At 44.6% G+C, this 22,622-nt stretch overlaps 1 protein-coding gene across 4 annotated transcripts in view; it reads right to left on the minus strand.

The window, feature by feature from the left end:
- Dpp6 (dipeptidyl peptidase like 6) overlaps positions 1-22,622 on the minus strand; it is a 919,475-nt gene that overhangs the window by 563,809 nt on the left and 333,044 nt on the right. The gene's annotated exons all lie outside the window — the stretch shown is intronic.

Genomic DNA, 22,622 nt, shown 5'->3' on the forward strand with positions numbered 1-22,622 from the left:
ATATGACATTGTGGGTATGACTTGACCCTGTGGAAGTGGTGTAACATTGTGATTATGATATGATTGTGGGTGTGATGTGACACTAGAGTATGACATGACACTAGGCATGTAATGTGACACTGTGGATGTGAAGGACGAGTTACAAGTTTCTTCGACTTTTATTTCCCTACAGTGATGGGCTGTAACCTGGAATTGTAAGCCAAACAAACTACTTCTCTCTTAAGCTGCTCTTGTTAGATGAGTTTTTTAAATCACAGCAACAAGTCAAGGAATTAAGGTACTAAGTCAGGAAGGAAGGCTTCATGTGAAAGGTTTAAGATTTGAGGGATCCCATTGGAAAAGCACTTCACAGACTCTCCTGATTCTTTTACTGTATACACAAAGACACCCACACATATATACCCAGACACACATAGATACATACCTGGAAAGACACACACACACACACACACACACACACACACACACACACACACACACACACACGCTCTGATAAGGTTTTACCAATAATTGCTTTGCAAGGCATCCTGACAATGTGTATCTTCCCCACTCAGTTTCTCTCTCTCTCTCTCTCTCTCTCTCTCTCTCTCTCTCTCTCTCTCTCTCTCTGTGAGTGTGTATGTGTGCACACACCATGGTGTATATGTGGATTTCAGAGGCTAACTGTCAGAAAGTAGTTCTTGGCTTTTTTTTTTTTTGAGTCAGGGTCTTTCTTGTTTCTTAAGTGTTGTACCACCAGGCTAGTTGTGGGTTTCTATGCTATCCCCTGCCTCTGTGTAATATTTCACTGTAGGAGTTCTGGAAACACAGATGTATGTATCACAGACAGATGTTTACATGGACTCCTGGGTGAGCTGAACTCAAGTTCTCATGCTTGCATGGTAGAAGCTCCCACTCCATGGCACCTCCATGACCACCAACTAGTTATTCTGTGAGATGGTCAACACAGTAATTGCAGGAGCCGGTGGGTCTTCCTGAGCTGTTTTAGAAGCACTGGGGGACAGCAGAAGTTGGGAGAACTGCCCAGGTGTTTGTCAGAGATGTACATTTAGACCAATCTCCCCACAGTGAGCTTTGGTGACAGTGGGAAGACATTTGCCCATCCCCTCCCGGAGGACAAAGCTGCTACATACAGCAGGTGTACTGGGTTCCCATACATTTGGTGGCTTAATGCAACCCTCACTGCTATCCTATCACAGCCCAGTGCAGCTAGAGTTCCAGCAGAACAAGGCCAGACTCAGTTCAGGGTCCGAGAAGGTAGCTAGCTATCAACAGGCTTGCCTATCTTCTGGAGGCTCTTGGGAAGGATCCATTGCACACCCATCTGTGCTCAGCGTGCAGAACTATCTCTGGCCTTTCCTCAAGAGTCAGCTGTACCTCAAGATTTCTCTTGCTTCAAATTACAGGGGCTCTTCTTTTGATTCTTAGGTTTCAGGCAATTACAGTGGACCCATCTTGATTGTTTAAGATTATTTATCAACCATGGCTCCTTCTGCCAACTCCTTTTGGCAGTATGCACACATGTTCATGGATGAAATACTGGGACAAGGCTCAAAGGAGCCAAAACACTGCCTACTATATTGGGTCAGTGACACCATTTCTGTGTCACTGTGTGACGGACAGAATTAAGTATTAAAAATAACTTCACTATAAAACAGTTTAGCTGGGAAATTATTCTATATTGTATAAGGTTAAAAACAAAAACAAATTAAATTGGCAAGGTTTTAACCTAGTGAATATCAATTCGTCTGTGAATTCTTCCACAGTGTTTAGCTCTAGTTTTGGAGATGGGGACTCTGAGAGAGACCTGTGAAGCATCCCTGAATAATCAATCATCTACAGCAAGTGCAGAGTAGCTGTCATGGCTATAGGGACATTCCTGAAGCTCCTGAGTCATGGTTGCCCCAAGCTCTCTGTGCTTCTCAGCTGACTTCAGTGCCACCTGGCTTGTGTCTGAGCACCAAGGCCTGTTCATGTTTGAGTGGATCATCCCTGCAGTGGTCAATATTAATTGCCAAGTTTACAGGATCTAGAATCACCCACTAGGAAAATCTCTAGGGGTGTCTGTGAGAGGATTTCTAGATTGGGTTAGCTGAAGGGGGAAAGCCCCACTCCGGACTGGATAGCACTGTTCAATGGACTGGGGTCTCTGTACTGAATGCAATGAATGAAGAGAGCCAAGGATGGGCGTCTCTTTTTCTCTGCTTCTCTACTCCAGCTCCCTCATGCTCCTGTAACCACTGTGGACTGACTCTCAAACTGTGAGGGAAACAAACCATCACTCCCTTAAGTTGCTTTTGTACTGCATTTAAGCAGATCAACAAGAGAAGTAACCAATATGGCCCCCTGGTTGAGCCTCTTTGAGTTGGATGTGGAGAATGGGCTCCAGAGCTGAGGAGGTGGCTCCACCCATACAGCACTTGATTGACATGTACAGGAGCCTGGGTTCAATTCCCATACTGAACAAAGAAGACAAAAGAATGGACTATGTAAGAAAGGGGAGGAGACAGGAGATGAAGGAAGAAAAAGTACACAGAAGCTGGAGGAAGAAGTGCAGTGAGCACTTAAGAGGCAGAAAGAGAGGGCAGAGGGTAAGGAAGATTGAACAAGCAGCATTAGCATCAGGAGACAGAGGCTCCCTCATTACTGGGACCCTGAATCTCCCTTGACATAACCAAATCCATTTATTCTATTTATTTCTTGGTAGGGAAGGAGATTGATCAGCAAAGAGCCAGGTGAAGATGCTGTGAGGAGAAGAGAAATCAAACAGAGCCAAGTACCTCCAGGAAGCGTTAGGAACCAGCAGCCTCACTCCTGGGGTCACAGCCGACACCAGAGAGCAGAAAACTGATGGGTTAGCTCCCCATCGAGGTGGAAGCCTGCTACAGAAACTACATGTCTGTTCCACACAGGGTGAAGCTACTGAATGGAACAGGTTTTTAAAAAAGTGAAGGCATAGCAGATCCCAAGGGACCTGTTTTCACCAGAATAAACTGCCTGGTGCTGTAACCAGAGAGGCATGTTTGCCTGTCTTCCCACATCAGGCTAGATTCTCACTAGTTTTATTACTACTGAAAAAAAGAAAGGTTGAAAAGCAAGACACTTGCCCAGTTCCTTTGGCATCATTCCAAACCAGCACACTTCAAGCCTCTGAATCATAATTGGGTTAGCATTTCATACCCAACAAGAATTAAAATGAAAAATGGAAACTGGATCACACATTTAAGTTCATCTAAGTGAGAAAGATGGTTGAGGGACATGTGTGGGAAAAGAGGCACATTAAATACAAACACATAGGTCATCGCTACAAAACCAAGCCATGTGTAAGGGGAGGACTCCCAGGTAGGGTCCCAGCGTTTAGATGTGTGCAGATCTTGGGGAGCTCTGGTTCACAGTCAAAGTAAGCAGCAGATCTGTGAGCAGGGAAGCCACTTTAGCTGTACTCAGAACCCGGGAGTCTGGGCAGGGAGTTCCCAGGAGCCATGCTGAGCCTCAAGAGCCAGAGTCATCTCTCCAGGAGGCCCTCCTTGAGGGACCCAGAAGAAGGCTGAGCCTGCATTCACAATCCCTGGAACTGTGCTGGGCGTCACAGATGCAGATTTTCAATTGGAGTTGGGGAGCCAGGGTAAACGATAGGTTGGCTCAGATTGGGGTACATGGAAAGTCAGGAACAGAAAACAGAAAGTATCAAATAAAATGGCACATGAAGAGTGCGTATGAGTGGGGAGGTTGGTGCAGAAGAGAGTTCAGGTCAGAGCTGGAGGTTCAGGGAGCTCAGGGACACGGTCACTGTATAGGTATGAGGTGGGTGAGGACAGTCAGGCTTCTTTGGAGAGGGTTTATTTATTTTCTATTTTTATTATGCTATTATTATTATTATTATTATTATTATTATTATTATTATTAATCAAGGGGAAGTCATGAGACAGCTATTGGGAGTTGTTTCTTTCCTTCCACCATATGAAATCCAGGGATCTGACTCCGTTGTCAAGTTTGGTGTCAAGTGCCTTTAACCCACTGAGGCATCTCACTGACCCTGTAAGGGGGCTTAAGGGAGCACAGCCTATGCCCCTGGACTGGCGTAAGCCCCCTTCCCATCCCTGTGGAAGAGCCAGGACTTCGACTACAAGGCTCCATTCATTTCATTTCTTGTAAAGCAACTAAGAATAAAGACTGCCCACAGACTTCTTTAAAATTTCTAAGTTGCTTTCAAATCAATTTCCATGACTTTCATGCCATCCAAGGCAACACTGTGAGAAGCCATTTGTGTCATACAAATATTTACAATGCTATTGCAAGTACACAAAATTTCAGTTAGGCTAAGAAACAAGATTCCTCAATGAATTTCATTGCCATGTAAGCTTTATTGGTATGGGATCTACCAGGCACTCTATACACCCAAAACTGATTGTAATGTGAAAATATACTTTTTTCTGTATGGTTTCTTGCTCATTTGTAGCAAACACAACACGCTATTTGGTCAAGACACACTTGTAAATAGTGTTTTCTGATAAAACTTCTTGCCATAGTGATTTTGTAAAGTGTGGGGCACCACTCACACAAGCACCCCCATGCCCAATCTTCATAAAGCGAAGGACAACAGTGACTGTAATATTCCACTTTTTAAATGATTTATTTATTTTTATTCATGTTACATCCTGACTGCAGCTCCCATCCCTCCTTTCTTCCCTTCCCCACCCTTACAAATCCATCCTCTATTACCTTTCCCTTCTCCTAAAGAAAGGGAACACCCCTGGGAACCACCCCATCTTGGGACATCCAGTCCCAGCAGGACTAGGCACATCCTCTCTCAGTGAGGCCCAACCAACGGTTGGCAAAAGAGTCCAAGACACCGCTGGCTCCAATTGTGGTCACTTCTTGTAGCCAGGCAGGACTTTAGGTAGAGGGAAGGGGTCATTAGACCATCCAAAAAACTTTCAACCCCAAATTTATCCTGCCTACAAGATGCACAGGGATAAAGATGGAGCAGAGACTGAGGGAATTGGCAACCAATGACCCCACCCCATGTGAGAGAGTCAAGCCCTGGCACTATTAATGATGCTCTGCTGTGCTTGTAGGCAGGAACCTAGTATAACTGTCTCTTGAGAGGTGTCATCCAGGATCATCAGGCAGAGCTTCGGGTACCTTGTGGAAGACTCAGGGATGAGTGAGCCAAAGGGATCAAGGACACCACAGGAAAACCTACACGGTTGACTAACCAGGGTCCATGGGCTTGCAGAGGCTGAGCCATCAATCAAGGAGAATGCATAGGCTGGAACTAGGCCTCCTCCACTTTTGATTTTTGTGATCTTTTTTAAAGAGAAGAATGCTGTGAGACACTATTCCTAGGAGATTTAAATTAATATTGTGAACCCCCAGGTAGAGAACCAATAGAGATGTCTCTGGTGCTTTGAAAGAGGATATCCTCCTCATTTGAATGAGGTTCATATGTTTGAATACCATATCCCCAGTTGGTGGAAGGATCAGGAGGTCTTGTTGGAAGAGGTTTCAAAAGCCTTCACTAGCCATGGTTAGCTCTTTCTCTACCTTATGATTCTGTAACAAGATAATAGCTCTCAGTTATTGCTCCAAAGTTATGCCTTCCCTGCATGTTGGTTGTGGACTCTAACTTCCTGGAACTGTGAGTCCCAAACGAACATTTCTATAAGTTGCCTTGGTCATGGTATCTCTTCACAGCAATAGAAAAGTAACTGAGACAGTGATCGAGCCATAGTAAGGATAACTCCAAAGAGTATCAGTGGAATTACTTACAGGAAGATGGGGGAGGGGTTAATTATAGGAAGAGAAATGACTCAAGACAGCTTGCATCACCAAAGTGCACTACAACCTACTGACAGTCCACAAAAGCTGGAATCCTAGAAAACACTGCACAGCCAACGGATTGGAGAGGGCCCTTTCTAGGCAGCTCAACTTGACTGGGTTGCTAGTCAGTTGGGCTTCAGTGCCTCTCAATAGTCTTGCTGCTTATATATGATTCAAAGAGAATAGGGATAATCAATCTGGTCAATTTCAGGAACTTCCTAGGTTTAAGAAGTTTCCTTGCACTTAAATAGATGGAATGCTTCACATCCCTTTAGAACCTTTGCGTCTCATTGTTGTTGTTGTTGTTGTTGTTGTTGTTGTTGTTGTTGCTGCTGCTGCTGCTGTTTGGTAGCATTTTATTTTTTTTTAACTTTTTATTGGATATTTTCTTTATTTACATTTCAAATCTTATCCCCTTTCTTGGTTTCCCCTCCAGAAATCTCATCCCTCCTCCTCCTGCTTCTGTGAGGTTACTTCCCCACACACCCACCAACTTCCTCCCACCTCCCCACACTGGCATTCCCCTACACTGGGGTATCGAGCCTTCATAAGACCAAGGGCCTCTCCTCCCATTGATGCCAGACAAGGCCATCCTCTACTACGTATGTGGCTGGAGCCATGGGTCCCTCCATGTGTACTCTTTTGTTGGTGGTTTAGTTCCTGGGAGCTCTGGGGGGGGTCTGGTTGGTTGATATTGTTGTTTTTCCTATGGTGTTGCAAACCCCTTCAGCTCCTTCAGTCCTTTCGCTAACTCCTCCATTGGGGTTCCTGTATTCAGTCCAATGGTCGGCTGTGACCATCCGCCTCTCTATTTGTCAGGCTCTGGCAGAGCCTCTCAGGAGACAGCTATATCAAGCTCTTGTCAGCATGCCTTTGTGTCTTAATGAGTTTCCCCCCAGGTTGGACTGCTTTATCTGTTACATGAGGATCTTGGCCTCAGCCTCACAAATAATGAGAATATAGACTTGAGCCACCCAGACTTTGGTGTATGTTTTAAAGATTCATTACTTAAAGACTTATTTTAGCATAATTTATTTAAGTAAATACAATGTTTGTGCACATGTGTGTATGTGCATGTGCGTGCGTGCGCACACGTGCGTGCGTGCTTGTGTGTGTGTGTGTGTGTGTTATTTGGGTACCCACAGAAGCCAGAGGAAGGCATTGAATCCCCTGGGGATGGAGTTAAAGGCAGTTGTAAGTCACCTGAAGTTAGGACTGGTAAGGAAACTCCAGTCCTTTGTAAGACCACCAAGTACTCTTAACCAAGGGGCCCTATCCCCTGACCTTATGGCCCATATTTCAATGAACATATACACAAAGCTGACTGAACTTCAGCAGTGAAAGTCCTTTACCTTCCCAGCTCCTGTCTTTCCCTTCTAGCAGTCACTGCTTAACTCACACTAGCCCATTGATCCTTCTCCATTCCAGGACTTGACATTAGTCTTATAGCTAGGGCTAGAGAGGAGAAGGTTCCTCCTTCACTAATCAGACACAGAGGATACAACTTTGGGACATATGAGTGACACTCTTCCCTGAATAGAGAAGCCATGAGAGGCAGAAGAGAGTGGGGTGGGAGAGTCTTAACAGCAGCTAAGTCCTTGCTCGGCCATCCGCAGGACCAGCTTTGTTCTGGTTTAGGCTTTCAGTTTTCCTCTTTTGGGGGAAGGTTAGCTTAAGTTCAGTCAGCTATAACCAGTTGCTTCCAAGATGCAGCTGACTAACTCACCATGTTAACACTGATTATATCATGGAATGCTGGGATGGACACTTATTTTACTGGACAGAGGTGATACATTAGCAGAACATGCTTGTGACATGTTTGGGGTGAACATCATCTGTTACTAGTGGTGCTACTATTTAAGCAATGCATTTCCCATCTTTTCCATGAGTTACTCTGAAGTCCTTTACCTTAGTTCTGGTGTCAACGAAATATTGACCAGATTACAGTCAATTGACAGGAGATGCCAAGGACCCTCAGAAGGGTCAGGAAACACTCTGTTGGAAGACCTACATCTGCCCCACCCCTGCTCTGAAGCGTCTGCCCCTGCTTTGGTTAGAAAAAAAAACCCATGCTGCACCTGCCCTTTGTTGAGGGAAGGAGGTGACCTGTGGTCAAAACCACACACAGCGTACTTCCTTCACTTTCATTGCAGAAATCACTTTCCATGGAGACAGTCTGAGGGTGGTACATGAGGGCATGTGTCTGACTGTCTCTCCACCCCTGGAGCAGGCAGCTGGCTTGGACGAAACAGTTCATTTACTTCATTGATCCTAAGCATCTTCCTAGCACAGGAATAATAAGGCCTTCTGGGCTCTTCCCTCTCCACTAGGTCTGGACTCTCAGTGTCTCAGTCAGGGGTCCCTAAGCCGATTTTCTGTTGATTACAAGACATCTGGAGCAAGGAAACACTTTAATTGCAATGGCCATTCCTTGCTAGGAAGCTGATCTCCCTAGGGTCATAGCCACCTGTCAACCTCCAGCATCTGCTTTGGTCTCTGCCTCTCCTGACACACACAGAAAGAAATAGATTTGCTTGCTGACAGCAGCTCCAGATGAGGCCAGGCAACTCCCTGAAGCAGTGTGGGGGGTGATGTTGCCTGACAGGTACGAGACAGACTGTCTGTCCCCAGCAAGACCAAGCAGTATGTATGCTCAGTGTGCTCACAGCCCTAGGAGCCAGTGGGTTTCACAGATCATTAAGGCGGCCAATACACTTGCAAGAACTCATTCACACTTCCTGATCCATGTTAAATCCCACCTGAGCCTTGGGTTATTGTTCTAAAAGTAAGAAGTGTCAATTATCTAGCAATATTTTATAGGGGTCTGAGAAAATAATTTATTCTGATCAAATAACCAAGTTTTATATGAACTAGAAATCAAAATTTTTCCTACCAAATACACACATGGTTAATGTCACAGGGCCTGCACAGGGGCAAAGTGCCTCTTAAAGACAGCTCCAAGCCCTGCAAGTTCCAACCTCTGAATGGGTCTGCCGCCATGCCAGTTGCATCAGATCCAACCTGGGAAGTACCTCGCAAGAGGAGTCAGTGAAAACCCCTTAAAGGGAAGGTCACATTTGAAGGCTCAAAATGTTAACGTGGAGTTGAACTCTGCAAACCTTAAGATCTGGCTTAAAAGACAGAAGCAGATTCAGGGAACATCTCATGTTGGCCAGCACACATTGCTGAAAAAGTCAGCTCACGATGAGAAAGCAGAAGTCTGCTCAAAGCTCATAGCACCCCTAGCCCTAGGTATGAACTTGAGCTTGGAATGAACTTGAGCAGCCTGTAGAAAAAAAACACTCAAAATACACCTTGCTGGTTTCTCTTTGCAGCTCATCTTGGAGGTCTAGAGGTGTGTGTGTTTGTTTGTTTTTAAGTCTTCCGCTCCTCAATGGTTTACATGCTACCCCTGTTCTGTCTAACTTCCACCTGGCCTCCATCTGGTTTTACTGTCCTGGCTAACTGGGAGAAGGATGGTCTCCTGGCTGTTGGTTTCCCTGAAATACTTTCCATGCTGTAAACTGACTAGGAGTGCGGTGGCAGAGATTTTCCTTATCAACACCCACACACTGGCTCCAGCAACTGCACTGTAAATTCTGCTCTTTGCGTCTATGCCTCTCACGTCCAAACCTGGGTAGACACTGAATAGCTCTTTCATAGATGTTACCTGTCTGGCATGATTGACTGGGTGCCTCAAAGAAAGGAATACAATTTATGTGACTTGAAACTATTCTGTGAAGATACTTCTAGCACATCCAAATCTGTGGGTACAAGAGGACAAACACAGACCTGCATGCTTCTCATAGGAGGGTCTCTGGAACAACACAGGTCTCCAGGCTCTAGTTTCCTTTTTGTCATGTAGATAATGAAAAGGCTTATTTGTGCTACACTTCCAGGTAACAGTCCACCAAAGAGGGAAGTCAGAGCAGGAACTCACACAGGAACTCCATAAAGGAATGCTGCTAGGTGGTTCACTCTCTGCCTTGCTCAGACCCATGATCATCTGACTTCCTTCTACAAACCAGGTCCACATGCCTGGGGGATGGTACCACCAACAATGGGCTGAACCTTCTTATATCATTCAAGAATCAAGACAATCTTTCGCAGACATGCACACAGATTAATTATTATTAATTAATAATTAATAAACTGGGATTGATCTTTTCCAGTGATTGTAGGCTGTGCCAAGTTGACAATGACAGTAAGGACAAGGCTACTATGCTACTTGGCGTCACCATCTTCTTCTACAATAGGCAGTAAGTGGGGACCTCCGGCAGACATCCTGTGCTGTTCCAGAGGACAGAAGAGAAAAACTAAAGATTTCTGTGGATGGTGGCAGGAAACAAGCCATGTTGAGAAACACTGATAGCCACACACCCCTGTCGGGAGACTGGAAACCACATCGCTGTTTTAGGAGGACCAATGTTAAGTGGCATCTATTGATTATCCTCCAGCATCTTTTCGTTCCACATGTAATGGCATATGGGTTAGATTATTTTGCTCATACTTTTAGAACTATGTTTTGTGTTGTAATCACCCATTACTAGCACTACCCAGTTATAGGAAGAAACATTGAAAAGAGGAAAAAGCTCATGTCATGTGAGTTAGAGTTGCTGCACAGAAAGAACTAGACATATTGATGGACCACACAGAAAGGATGAAGGATATTTGGTGGATAGAAAGAGGAAACTTGGAGAAATATCTGCTCTCTGTGGATGGCCAATCTCGACCTCCTTACTTATCCTGTAAGCAACCTCAATAAACTCACTGGTTCGCTAGGTTGGACTTAGTGTTGTCCTTATACTGGCTGGTTCACTGTCTGGTATGCATTGGCGTTGGTTTATGTCTTCCCAAGAACAGTACCATGGTGCCTATCCTCCCTCCCTTTACAGCACGCCATGCTCTACTGCAGGCTGTAGTCTGCACACACACTGGTATGAAAGTCTGCACCTCTCCTGGTACCCAGGGTAGCTTCGCTCATCTGTTGCCTTGTGAAACTTCTTTGACCAAGAAGCAAAAAACCCTGGATGAAAGTCAGCATAAGTATGGAGTTTAGATTTCAGTTAAGAAATTAAGCCCCTTTTCAGTAGCACAGAATCTAGTGTGACACCAAGGTGAGGCAGAGACTGTAACAAGCACCAGGGAAACATTAACCTGAATTAACCACTGGGAAATTTTAGGTGAGGCCAAGCCAAGTTTTCTACTGGGTCATTTAAACTTTAGGCTAGGGTGAGTAGGCTCCTACTTTCAAATGGTATTTAGAAGTTTAAATGTTCCTTTTCTGGACAGTAAAAAAAACCAGCTTTGCTTTAAAAGAATAAAAATAGCTAATTAAACCACTGAGAATTTAACATATATATATATATATATACATATATATATATATATATATATATACATAAAGTGAGCATGGCAGCTCATTGTACCTGATGTGTTAGGAATATGTGATCCCTCCTAGCCACCCTGCTGCCATGTAGGAAGTATCCAAATGACCAGAAACTAATGAATGAATATAAAACACGATGGGCCCAACTAACAGGCCTGTCAACTAACAGGCCTTTTCACTATTAGTGAAAAGGAGTAGGATTTTGTGACTGTGGTGGCATACACCTGTCATCCCAGACCTCAGGAGGCTGAGATAATGGAAATGGAAATTCATGACCAGCACAGACTGTGAAGTAAGAAACTGTCTCAAACAACAAGCACCCAGGAACATGTAGCAACATAGGTGAATCTCAAAACTTCCTTAGTAAGGGAAAGAAGTCAATCATAAAGCCTGACATCTTCTGCCACCAAATGACAGGAATGGGTTGAGTCACTGGTCAAAGGGGTCCCATGGAAAACCTCAAACATCATAGGCTATTGTCACAGCTATTGTTACACTCTACAACCTGGTGATAAGACCCAGTAGCTGAAGACAACACTTACATACATGTAACCAAACACAGAGAGGTTAAACCGGTGCCTAACGAGAAGCTTCACCCCTATTAGTAGTGAAGGCGCTCTACACAGCAGTGGAGGAGAAATAAAATCAGTATCTCTCAGGCACAAAACCTGCAATCAGTGACAGGGACTCGCCTATAGTATGTGTTTATGCATTAGCAGCACAAAAGTTATGGGATCAGCCAACCATTTTCTGATTGGTTTTAAGGCTCATCCCATGAGATGGAACCATACTTGACACTGAAACAAGAACCTGAGAATAGACAGGTCATGGGCCTAGGGGAGCACTTTATACTATCATTCTGCTGAGGGAACTAAGAGCCTCTCTGGTAAGGGCTGAGTAAGTGCTAATCAATAGGTAGAGCATAATGACACTGGGTGTCATTTTATTGTGCTGAGTAGAAGAGATTTCAGAGCACTCAGTCCAAAATGGCATGTCTTTATCAAAGCCCTCTGCTCAAGCTAAGATATCTATGCAGAGGAAAGGTAGAAAGATCGTAACAACGACAGGTAATTGGTGACTCCAAGGTAAAAGTATTTTACAGCCTTAACAGGGCTGATGCTCATATGACGTCAGAGAGACTATGGCAGCACATACAGGGTCTTCACAGGTACAAGCCAGATGAGGTCCTAGCACTAAGAGGAAGAAATAGACACAAGCTCCCTCTCTTAACCAAGAAGCTATCTGCAACAGGTCTTCACTGGGCTTTGCTGACTCTGGTCTTCACTTTTGCATTGGTTTGCCTCGCTTTCTTCACTGATCAACACTTGTCCTGATTTCATAGAGCGAAATGCACCAAAGAACTTCTGGTAATTTTCTGGCAAGTTCTTGCCACTCCTGTGGACTAGCCTCCCGCTTTTTTCTAGATCAAGATGTCACTGTTTTGCTAGTGGACTGGACTGCTAACCACAAAGGTTGGAATTGCCTCCGTAGAACTATTTCTGAACAGTTCCACAACCCCCATTTTCTATTAATGTTTCTTTCCCCCTAACCCTGGTAGGTGGTGGGCTAGAAGGGAGGTTGAAGTGTTAAAGAACCATAATTAAGTAGGTTTTGAAAGACCTAATCCTATGCCCAAGGGCATAGTAAATATCAGTTTCCTCCAATAGAGTCTCACTGGGTACACAAACCACACCTCAGGGCTTACCCCATGCCCAGGAGTCACACAAAATGAATTCAATGACATTTCATGTGGACTTTTAATCTCATTTTTGCTTTGTTTGGGATTTTAAATTTTTGTCATATTGGTCTTTTGCATGTTTATTTTGACCCTTTTGGTGAGATTTTGTGTGTGCCTCCTGGTTTAGTGCTGTTGTTTTGTTTTTGTCTGAGGTTGGGGTAGGGAGAGGGAGATGGAGAGAGAATGTAAAGTTAGATAAGTGGGGATGTAGAAGGATCTGAAGGAAAGAAAAATGATGAAAATATATTGTATAAATTTTTCAATAAAAAGTTAAAGAAAAAGGTAAACACACACAGTGCAATACTACTTACATAACATGGTGGGAAGAGGTAAATCTACAAGACAGCAGCAGATGAAAGGCTGCTGGAAGCAAAAATAGAGTGGATGGAAACAGCTATGGAGATGACAGAAAACATTGTGTTGATATTTGCATGATTCTGAATAGACTAAAAAAATCATTGGATTGGAAGCTGTAAAGGGATGGGTCATAGTGTATAAATTTTATGTCATTAAAGTTCTAAAATAAATGGGATGGTAGAGTTGTCATCCCATGTTAAGTTGGGCATTATTATGGCATGCTGAGCAGGTGGGGAGATAACTCTTGGTTTCTGTAAGACTTCATGGAAATGCACAGATACAAGACAAAATATACAGATGTGGAGACATGCCTCAGGACAAGGTGCATCTGGGCCAGGCAGCACACAGTGGTGGCAGCTGTCACAGGAAGCCTGGAAGTCCCAAGAGCAGAGCCTCAGTTGTGCTACACAGGGTCCTTAGCAAAGAGAAGAGTCTGAGCTGTCCTGAGGGAGCTGGCAGGAAGAAAGTGGCCCTAACGAAAGAGGGCTCTAGTAGGGATAGATGGAAAGGTGGGTGAGTCCTACCAGCTTCTGCCTCCATAGAAGTGACTTTCCCCCTCTATCCAGAGATCTCCGTCAGACAACAAGAACCACAGAGATTCTGCAGAGGCTGATAAACCCTACTTCTCATGCAGAACAGTAAGCCATCCCATTCATCAACAGACTGTCCCACTGAGAAGTAAGTAACATGTTCAAGGAAGCACCCCATGCCAGCACTTTGGTCTTCCAGATGTTTCTACTTCAGTTGCTGAGGTATTCACAAGTTAGTCATGCCCGAATGCAATACATAGGATTGTATCAATTATTTCTCCAGAAATATATATGACTGACCCACGACTACATTCTGTGACTAAAACAGAACTCACTAATGGTAACTAATGGGCCATTTTCAACAAAACTAAAAATAAATGTAATTGACTTAGGTGGGAGCCCTACCCCAGGGGTCACCTTTAAGCTCTGCTCACTCTGCTCGGTGGCATGTGAAGTGGTTGGATGTCAAACTGATGCATCACAACATGGATACTGGAATGACTGCCACAACACGCTAGTTTCTACTGACATTTGAGTGAACTCCACTCTAAACGCAAGTATAGAGTAGCACAGGAACACACACACACACACACACACACACATGTACACATACACACACATACAAACTCATGCAATAATAACAATAATTTAAGAAGAAAATGCTATGGAAAAGATCAAAAACATTAAAGAGTTTATCCATTTAATAGCAAGATTAGGATTAAGAAATGGGAGGTTATTATTTCTTTCACTGACAGAGTATAACTCTAGGACATACAAGGCAGCTCATCAGGTAAGGGTGCTTGCTGCCATGCCGACAACTTCAGTCTGATCCCTAGAAGCCATATAATAGGAGAGAAGCAACCTCCATAAGTTTTCCTCTGACCTCTACACATAAGCTGGACATACATGAATCCCTCTTCACATGCTAAGTAAGTAAATGCATACAAAACACAATTAAATAAATTAACTTTATAAATATTGAACATACCAAAAGTAAACATCGTTTTCAATAAAAAGAGAAGTGCAGTGAAGTTTCAGGAGGAATCGCCCATGCCATGCTTAGAGCCTAGAGAGGAAGAAGAGGGGATCATTGCTCTGTGGAGCCCTGAAGAGTGCTGTGCCACACTAATGGAGGCCTTAGCTGCTGCATGGCCACTCTGTTATTTTCAGGAAGCTGACTCATGTTTATATGGGTAGGTCCCCTGAGCCAAGCTTTCAGAACATTGGAATCATTCCCCTTAGTGTTCTAGAAGCACAGCTGGCTAGCCCAGAATGGGAGAGCAGGCTTAGAGCCACAGGCATGGTTTGTACAGCCTGAACCTATCCACAAGAGACTGCCCTGTTAGGCTCTACAATGCAGGAAGTTCAACTCTTCATTCTTGATAAGCTTGTGAAAAAGCCAACCCCAAAACTGTTCAGTAAGACAGACCAGCATGCCCTACTCAGTTGCCCCATAGTATTATCCCTCCTCGGACTGTCACATACAGGCTGTGACAGGGGTCTGGAAACTGTGGTCCTCTTCTAGATGTGAAGCACCAGGGTCTTAAAGCGAGAAGCCAAAGAGGGAACGAGAGGGTACAGAGATGGTTGGCTCTGTGGTGCTTCTCTCACAGGATCCTTCTAAGGAGGATGGTATGTAGAAAAATGACCTGGACACTTCTGACAAGCCAACCATAGCAGAAGAGACTTCATCACCCATCCCCCAAACACCGCAGCAGCCTACACAGGCCAGCCCTGCATCTCCGCTTGGGCACTGCTGGTTACAATTTTAGGGATCTGTTATATAGCCTGCATTGTCCGTTGGTCTTATCTACACCTCTGCATAGCTCTAAGCAGAGCCTGAGCCATGATCTGTATGGCAGTCTGTTAGCTCCACATCCTTCATAAGAGGTCCAGAGCTTGTGATCTGAACTGGACTCCAAGCTCTGGGACTTTGGGCATGTGCATGTGCTCCTGAGTGTGTGATCAATTTGTTTGTTTTTCACCAAGGAAACATCCTATATTCTACTACCGTACCTCTGGAACTACTTGAAATGAGCAAATCACATCTCCAGGAGCCTTGCTCACTCTGTCACCTGTACAACCAGCAGCATATGTGTTCTGTGTATAATGCTGTCCACCACAGTTAAATAACATCTCATTTTACTAGGCCAACTTGCGTCTGCACTATCTGCTCCTTGGATGGTGTCAGTAATATTTTACTGGAAGCATCCATTTGCTTTGAATGGATCTGGCATGGGAAGGTAGGGATAGAGTGGACAGAATCAGTCAGGCCTATAGCCACTTAGTCACCATTACTCCTGTCTGCAGATCTCTTTGGCCTGACATTATTTAACACCTACCATCTCTATCCTTCAGCGATAAAAGGCTGAATTTATACATATTGCAAAACTATGCCATCAAAGAAATGGATCTGGCTCTCAGTTTTGATTGCAGTGAAATAGCTCAGTTTTGAAATGACAACACAGACAGAGCTCTGTGGTTTCTCTTTGGCCATAGTAACCCACTGTGTGGATTGTGTCATCCCATATGGCAACTGTAGCGGAGGGGTTTATACCCTCCCTACATTTTTATGTACCCTGCCAGCCAATTCCCTGTCACCTGTTTCTCTGTCATGTCCCTGGGATGATTGTCAAAAGCCAGATGGTGGGTTACAGGTGAAAGTAAACACCCCAAAGACTAGCTGGTGCTTCAAGGCTGGGGAGAGTTTGCTTCCTACAGAGGTCTGGCTGCACAATCTGCAAGCGGAGTGTAAACCATCATAAGCAAGCACACGCACGCACGCGCACGTGTGTGCGCACACACATCACAAGCAGGATGTGAACCATTCCCTGGGCCCAGGCAATTGGAGGCCTAACTTATGAATACTACCATTCCTTTGGAACTTCTGTGAATGCCAGCACGGACTGACTCAAGGGTCCACATCACCTTCCCTGAGGACCAGGTCCAGGTTCCATGGCAAACATTCCTGTTGGCACTGTTTTTCAATACAGTCTCCCAGGAAACATCTATACTCTGGCAATTCCTTGGTCCTAGATCCCAGAAGAGCGGGGTCGTGGGCACTGAGTAATTTCAGGACAGGGTTCTCATACCCTGCTCATTCACATGGGTCTTTGCAAGCTAAGGTCCATGGTGCCGATGGTCATCAACATAGTATCATACAGACTCTACTTATTCTTTGCTTATGGGAAAATATATTTATGTCTAAGTTCCAAGTGGATGATAATATGTTCAAAGGTCCACTCAACATATTTTTTAAATGATGACAAAGAGAAAAATCAGATTGCCACATGGTGGCATAGCCTGCAAGTGACCAGTATTCCATAGAGACACTTTTGGTGTCTGCTATGATGTAAGTCCCTAGCTAGGGGAGAAGCCTGTATTTTCTCCAAAAGTTTACAGACTCCCTTTTCATAACAATTATGATACACATTTCATCAATAATAATATAAACTGTTGATTAAAAAGATCTTTCCCCGACTCGTTCTTGCCTGGGAAGTCATAGTCATTAGAACAGGTGTTGGGGGCCATTGCAGCCTCTCATTTCCAACATTGCTGGTATAGAGGAACCTTTACCCTGGCTTAGCCTGTTTGCCTACTCTCTGTAACCCCCTTTCTCTGTTTGTGTGTGTATATATATGTCCATCTCTCTCTATGTCTGTTTTTGTCTCTGTCTATAAGTCTGTATGTCATCTCTGTGTTTTTGTTTCTGACTATGTATCTCTGTGTGTTACGCACCTATGCATATTTGCATGTGTTGAGAGTTTGCATGTAGATGCACATGCATGTTTATGTGCATGTGGAGGCTGGAAGTTCATGCCAGGCATCTTTATTGAGTGGAACAGAGTCTCTCGCTGAACCTGAGTTCCCATATTCCTACAGTTTAGCTAGCCAGACTTCCCTAGGGAAGCCCCTGTCTCAGCTTCTCCAGTGCTGTGGTTACAAGCGCACTACCCCTGCTTGACATTTATGTGGATTCTAGGAATCCACATTTGGGTTTTCATATTTGTACCACTAGTGATTTATCCACTGAGCTGTCTCTCTGTCTCCCCAGCCCCGATTCTTCTTCATTCATTGTCTTCCAATGCCTAAAGCACGGTTGGAACTTGAATACATGTTGTGGATTACCTTGCTACGCATGAGACCTGACGTGCTCTCCGTGGGCCATGCTCAGAGAAAGGCAGCTGGGAACACCAGAGTGATTTAAGGTCTGCAATCATGTTTGCACGTAGGCCAGCCCTCCCTAACTTATGGTCTCAGTACACACTTGGCCTCTGACTGACACCAACTGCAGCTGCTTCAGCATCTGGAGCTGTGGTGGGAGGGAAGGACACTCACTGTAATCCCCATCCCAGTATCCAGGAGACAGGGGAGGGTCTGGATCAGCAGGCTCAGTACCAAACTTCCTGGGTGGCTTCTGCTAAGCTGTGGGGGTCATTAGAAAGCCCCACTGAGTGATGCATTGAACCAAACAGAAGGCAGTCGGCAGCCCTGGGACATACAGCTTCCAGAAAGAATGGCAGCTGAAGGGCAAACTGCCTGATGCTACAGGTACTGAGAATATTTTTTGGTCCAATGCTACTGGAGGATGGGGGATTGCAGGTCCCTTAAATGGGACCATTTGTGGTCAGGTACGATGAGGTGGGTGTTTGAGAGGCAAGGTTTGAGATATCTGTGAGGCTTGGCTCATTGAGGAAACATGAGGCTGGCTTGTATAGATCATGGTTTGTGTGTCTGTTGAAAGTGTAGATGTATTTCATGTCTCTGAAAGAATTCCTGAGAAATAAGGGAAAATGTAGAAGCTCCCGACCAAGTCTATAGGTCCCAGGATGGGGTAAGCCATGAACATCCCTGTGGAGAAAAATGTTGTATTCACTGTGTCGTACAACTTCCTGGAGCAGTGACCCTCTGTAGACTTTGTAAAGACCACGGGGACCAGTGTAGATAAGAGTGGAGAGACAAATGCATAGGAAGGAATTTAAACTCATTCCTTAAAACAGCACATGCCCTTTAATGACATTTGAAATTTCAAGATAAGTTAAATATCATTGCTTTAAAAATAGGTCGTTCAGGATCAAGGGAGATGGATGAGGTGAAGCCAGAGACTTCTGACTGTGACATAGCACAGCACAGCACATGGTTTTGCAGCTCTTCGCTGGCTCCCTGTTCCCAGCAACCTCTGTTGTAGCTGGCAATATCACCCTAGTTCAAGGGGAGAAGGTGTGTCACGGGAAGCGCACACATCGTATCAGGCAGCTCCTGGCCCGTGTCATCTCACTGTCCCTCTGCAAATCTTGCTGTACAGTTCCAATCCAGATAAGTGACTGAAACACGAGTCAGCCATGTATACAAAATCACTGGAAATGGGCCTATGTGTCTCCCTGTTTCCAGGCCATTGTGGGCACTAAATGGGGCAGACACAGATGTCAGGAGAAAGCTAGGCGGTGGCCTCACCAGTTATCAGCTCACCTAATACTCATCTGAAAGGGAAGCCTCTTGCCAAGTGCTTTGGGCCATAGCCCAGATATCCATCATGAAGACTGGTGGGACATCATATGTCCAATTGCCACTCTCATGGGACTTGTTCAGGTCAGGTATAATGAGGTGTAAGTCTGAGAGGCAAGGATTGGGATATCTATGAGGCTTGGCAGGAAACATGATCAAGGAAATATGGAGGAAATGTGAGGCTGTGTTGCATAGATGACTGTTTCCTGGTCTGTTGAAAGTGTAAATGTGTTTCATATATTCTAAAAGAAAACGAGAAATAATTGGAAGATGTAGAAGCTCCCCACCCAGTCCACAGGTCAGTATTTACTGTTAGGCAGATGCATTTTAAGATTATTCTCCGTTCTTATGTTTGTGCATATACATTCATAATAAGAAAAGAATAGAAGGAAGCGAGAAAAGAGAAAGGAAGGAAAGAGAGAAGGAGAAGGAGAGGGAGAGGGAAGGAGAGGGAAGAAGAAGAGAAGGAGGAGGAGGAAGAGAAGGAGGAAGAGGAAAAGAGAGGGAGGGAGGGAGAGAGAGAGAGAGAGAGAGAGAGAGAGAGAGAGAGAGAACACATTGCAAGACTGAGAAATAGTGGGACATGGGGACCTGAGATGCAGACCCAGTGACCAGTTTTGTTGGGAGGAGGCTGCAAAGAAAATTCAAGCTGTAAGTAGGATGGTGAGAGGAAGGGAATGTTTTGGATACTCAGGTCCCTGGTCTCCTAGATATACAAATAGAGTGAGGGAACTCTCAGAATTCTGCTGGGCCTTCTTCCTGCTTTCTGATCTCTGGCCTGAGAGAGGCTACCTGGAGTACCCGGGGGCACAGAGGACACTGTAGATCTGTGTGAACTCCTCCAAGAAGAGGCTGTTCCACATGCAGCATGGGGCAGAGCACTCCTCTCCTTTGCTCACCACCTCCCCTGGCACTGGAGTACTGGGTACGCAGCTATGTAGAGCTGTAGACATGTAGAGGAGAGTTGTCTTCTAATCATGCTGCTTCCCGGGGTCTCCTCATATTTACACAGAGATAGAGAGGTGATGGGAGATGCTTCAGTAAGGTCAGTCAGCTATCATTACACAATCTGAGCCTGGTAACAATGCAGCCTGTCTTCTCAAACCCACACTGAACACCCACCGTGATGGCATCAGGCCAGGGGTTGCAATGGACTGTGGGGGATCACATAGGGAAGAATGGCTGCTGGATCTCACCATCCCAGGTGTGGAGAAGTGTGACTGGGTGTTAGGATGAATAATACAGAGAGTGCATGAGACAGGAGCCCAGACGCCTGGGCTGCAAAACCTAAGAAATGGGAAGGTCCACAAGCATGAAAACACAAGCTCTTCTAGTTAAATAGACACGAGTTCGTGGAGCCCACCAGCTACAAAGTTGGCAACAATTGAAGCAGTGGTAACACCCTGTAGGGTTCCCCTTCTGTACTGCAGATGAGAATGCAGACTGCTGATGTGACTGTCCTACAAGACAACTTCCTGACACTTATCAATACTTTTTTCTAACTATGCAACTCTAACAATCAGGGGTAAAATGTATCAAGGAATCACCTGACACTGGAGGACAAGGAGACATTAGGATGACAACTGAGTTAATGGTGTGCGAAGATACTTGGAATCTACTTCTGTACAAGGTCCCCGAGCAGGGCGAAAAGCATAAGCTACTATCATTTTTGTAAGTTATTTCGTAAGTAAAAGAGTCCTTGTTTGAATAAGTGTGCACAATGTACACGGACCTAGATGGCAATAAACTTACACGGGTCTAAAAAAGGTCAGGAAAGAAATCTGCCTGACTGATAAGCATTTAATATTAACTTCTCAAAGATCACCTTTGGTTTTTTTCTTTTTCCTTTTTTGGTTAGATTTCTTGGCACATTAAATTTTTTTATACATTGCCTATTCAAAATGGAAATGTTCAGTGGTTTCCTAGCTCATCTGAGTGATAAGCCTACAAGCCTAGTTCTGTCCACTGGAACACTTTCAGGTTTACCGACTGCAGGGGCACTGGACACAGGAGCTCTGAGGAGCATCTCCATGGAGGACAGCTCCATGGCCCTCCTGTTTTAGCTGCTTTTGTGCTGTCATGGCAAATGCCCTGACATGAACAACTTAAAAGAGAAAGGACTTTTAGTACAGAGCTCAGTATATTGTAGTGAAGAGAGCACAGTGGGGCAAGCACTCACATCATAGTAGCCAGGGAACAGAGCAAGAGAATGCCTGGGCTGTGGGCTTTATCCTTGATCATCTATTTTTCTATTGCTGTGATAGAAAGACATGACTAAGGCAACTTATAGAAGAAGGGCTTTATTTGAGCTTCAGTTCCAGGGGAAGAAGAGCCCACCAGAGTGGGGAAGTAGCAAACAGGGAGTCTGGAGCAGCAAGCTGACAGCTCACATTTTAAAATATAAGCATAAAACAGAGAGTGCCAACTAGAAATGACATTTGTCTTTAAACTCACAGTATGCCTTTCCTCTGGGTCTTATTTTGTCCAACAAGTCATACCTCTTAAACCTCTCATACAGTGTTATCATCCTGACCCAAATGTACAAATTCCCAAGACTATGGAGGGAGATTCTCATTCAAACTGCCACAATCCTCTTTTCTGTTTTCTTCCAGCTAGGCCCCAGACTATGGAAGGAGCCTTGCAGAGTCAGCTAAGTCTCCCTACTCAGTCAGTCCTATCTAGAAACGTTCTCACAGGGATCCCCAGAGGTGTGGTTCCCTGACACTCCTCAATCCAGTTGATGATCAAGACTTACCTTCACATCCAGTGTCAGAACACTCAGAATTCAGCATTCAGTCAGAGAGGATGTTGGGGTTTGGTCTGTTAAGTATGATAATGCTAAATGCTGTACCTGAAGATCTAGGTCTATGAGTGAATCTTCACATTTACAAGCTTTTGTTGTGCAAACCTTGTTCCTTGATTTAAAATTATTGATTAAATAAAATTGGCTATAGCTAGTTACTGGTGAGATTAGAGATATGTGGATTTCGAGCTACCTGGTCGGGATGGAGAAGAGAAGGGAGTGAAGAGAGACCTAGAGAAAGAGGAAGAATGAGAGGAGGAAGTCGAGGGTAATGGAGCAAGAGCATTTGGCCAGGGGAAACAGTAAGTATCCAGGATACACCACTAGGGAGGTAGCCAAGCCAGCAGTTAGAAGAGTAGATTAGGGATAATGATAAAACCCAAATAAGATAACCATAGTCTGAGTCTCACTTCTTTGTAAGCCAGTTGAGTACAAGCTTACATTGGTTGTACTACAGGAAGACACAGAGCATTCTGC

Source organism: Rattus norvegicus, chromosome 4, assembly GCF_036323735.1.
Source record: "Rattus norvegicus strain BN/NHsdMcwi chromosome 4, GRCr8, whole genome shotgun sequence".
Lineage (NCBI taxonomy): Eukaryota > Metazoa > Chordata > Mammalia > Rodentia > Muridae > Rattus > Rattus norvegicus.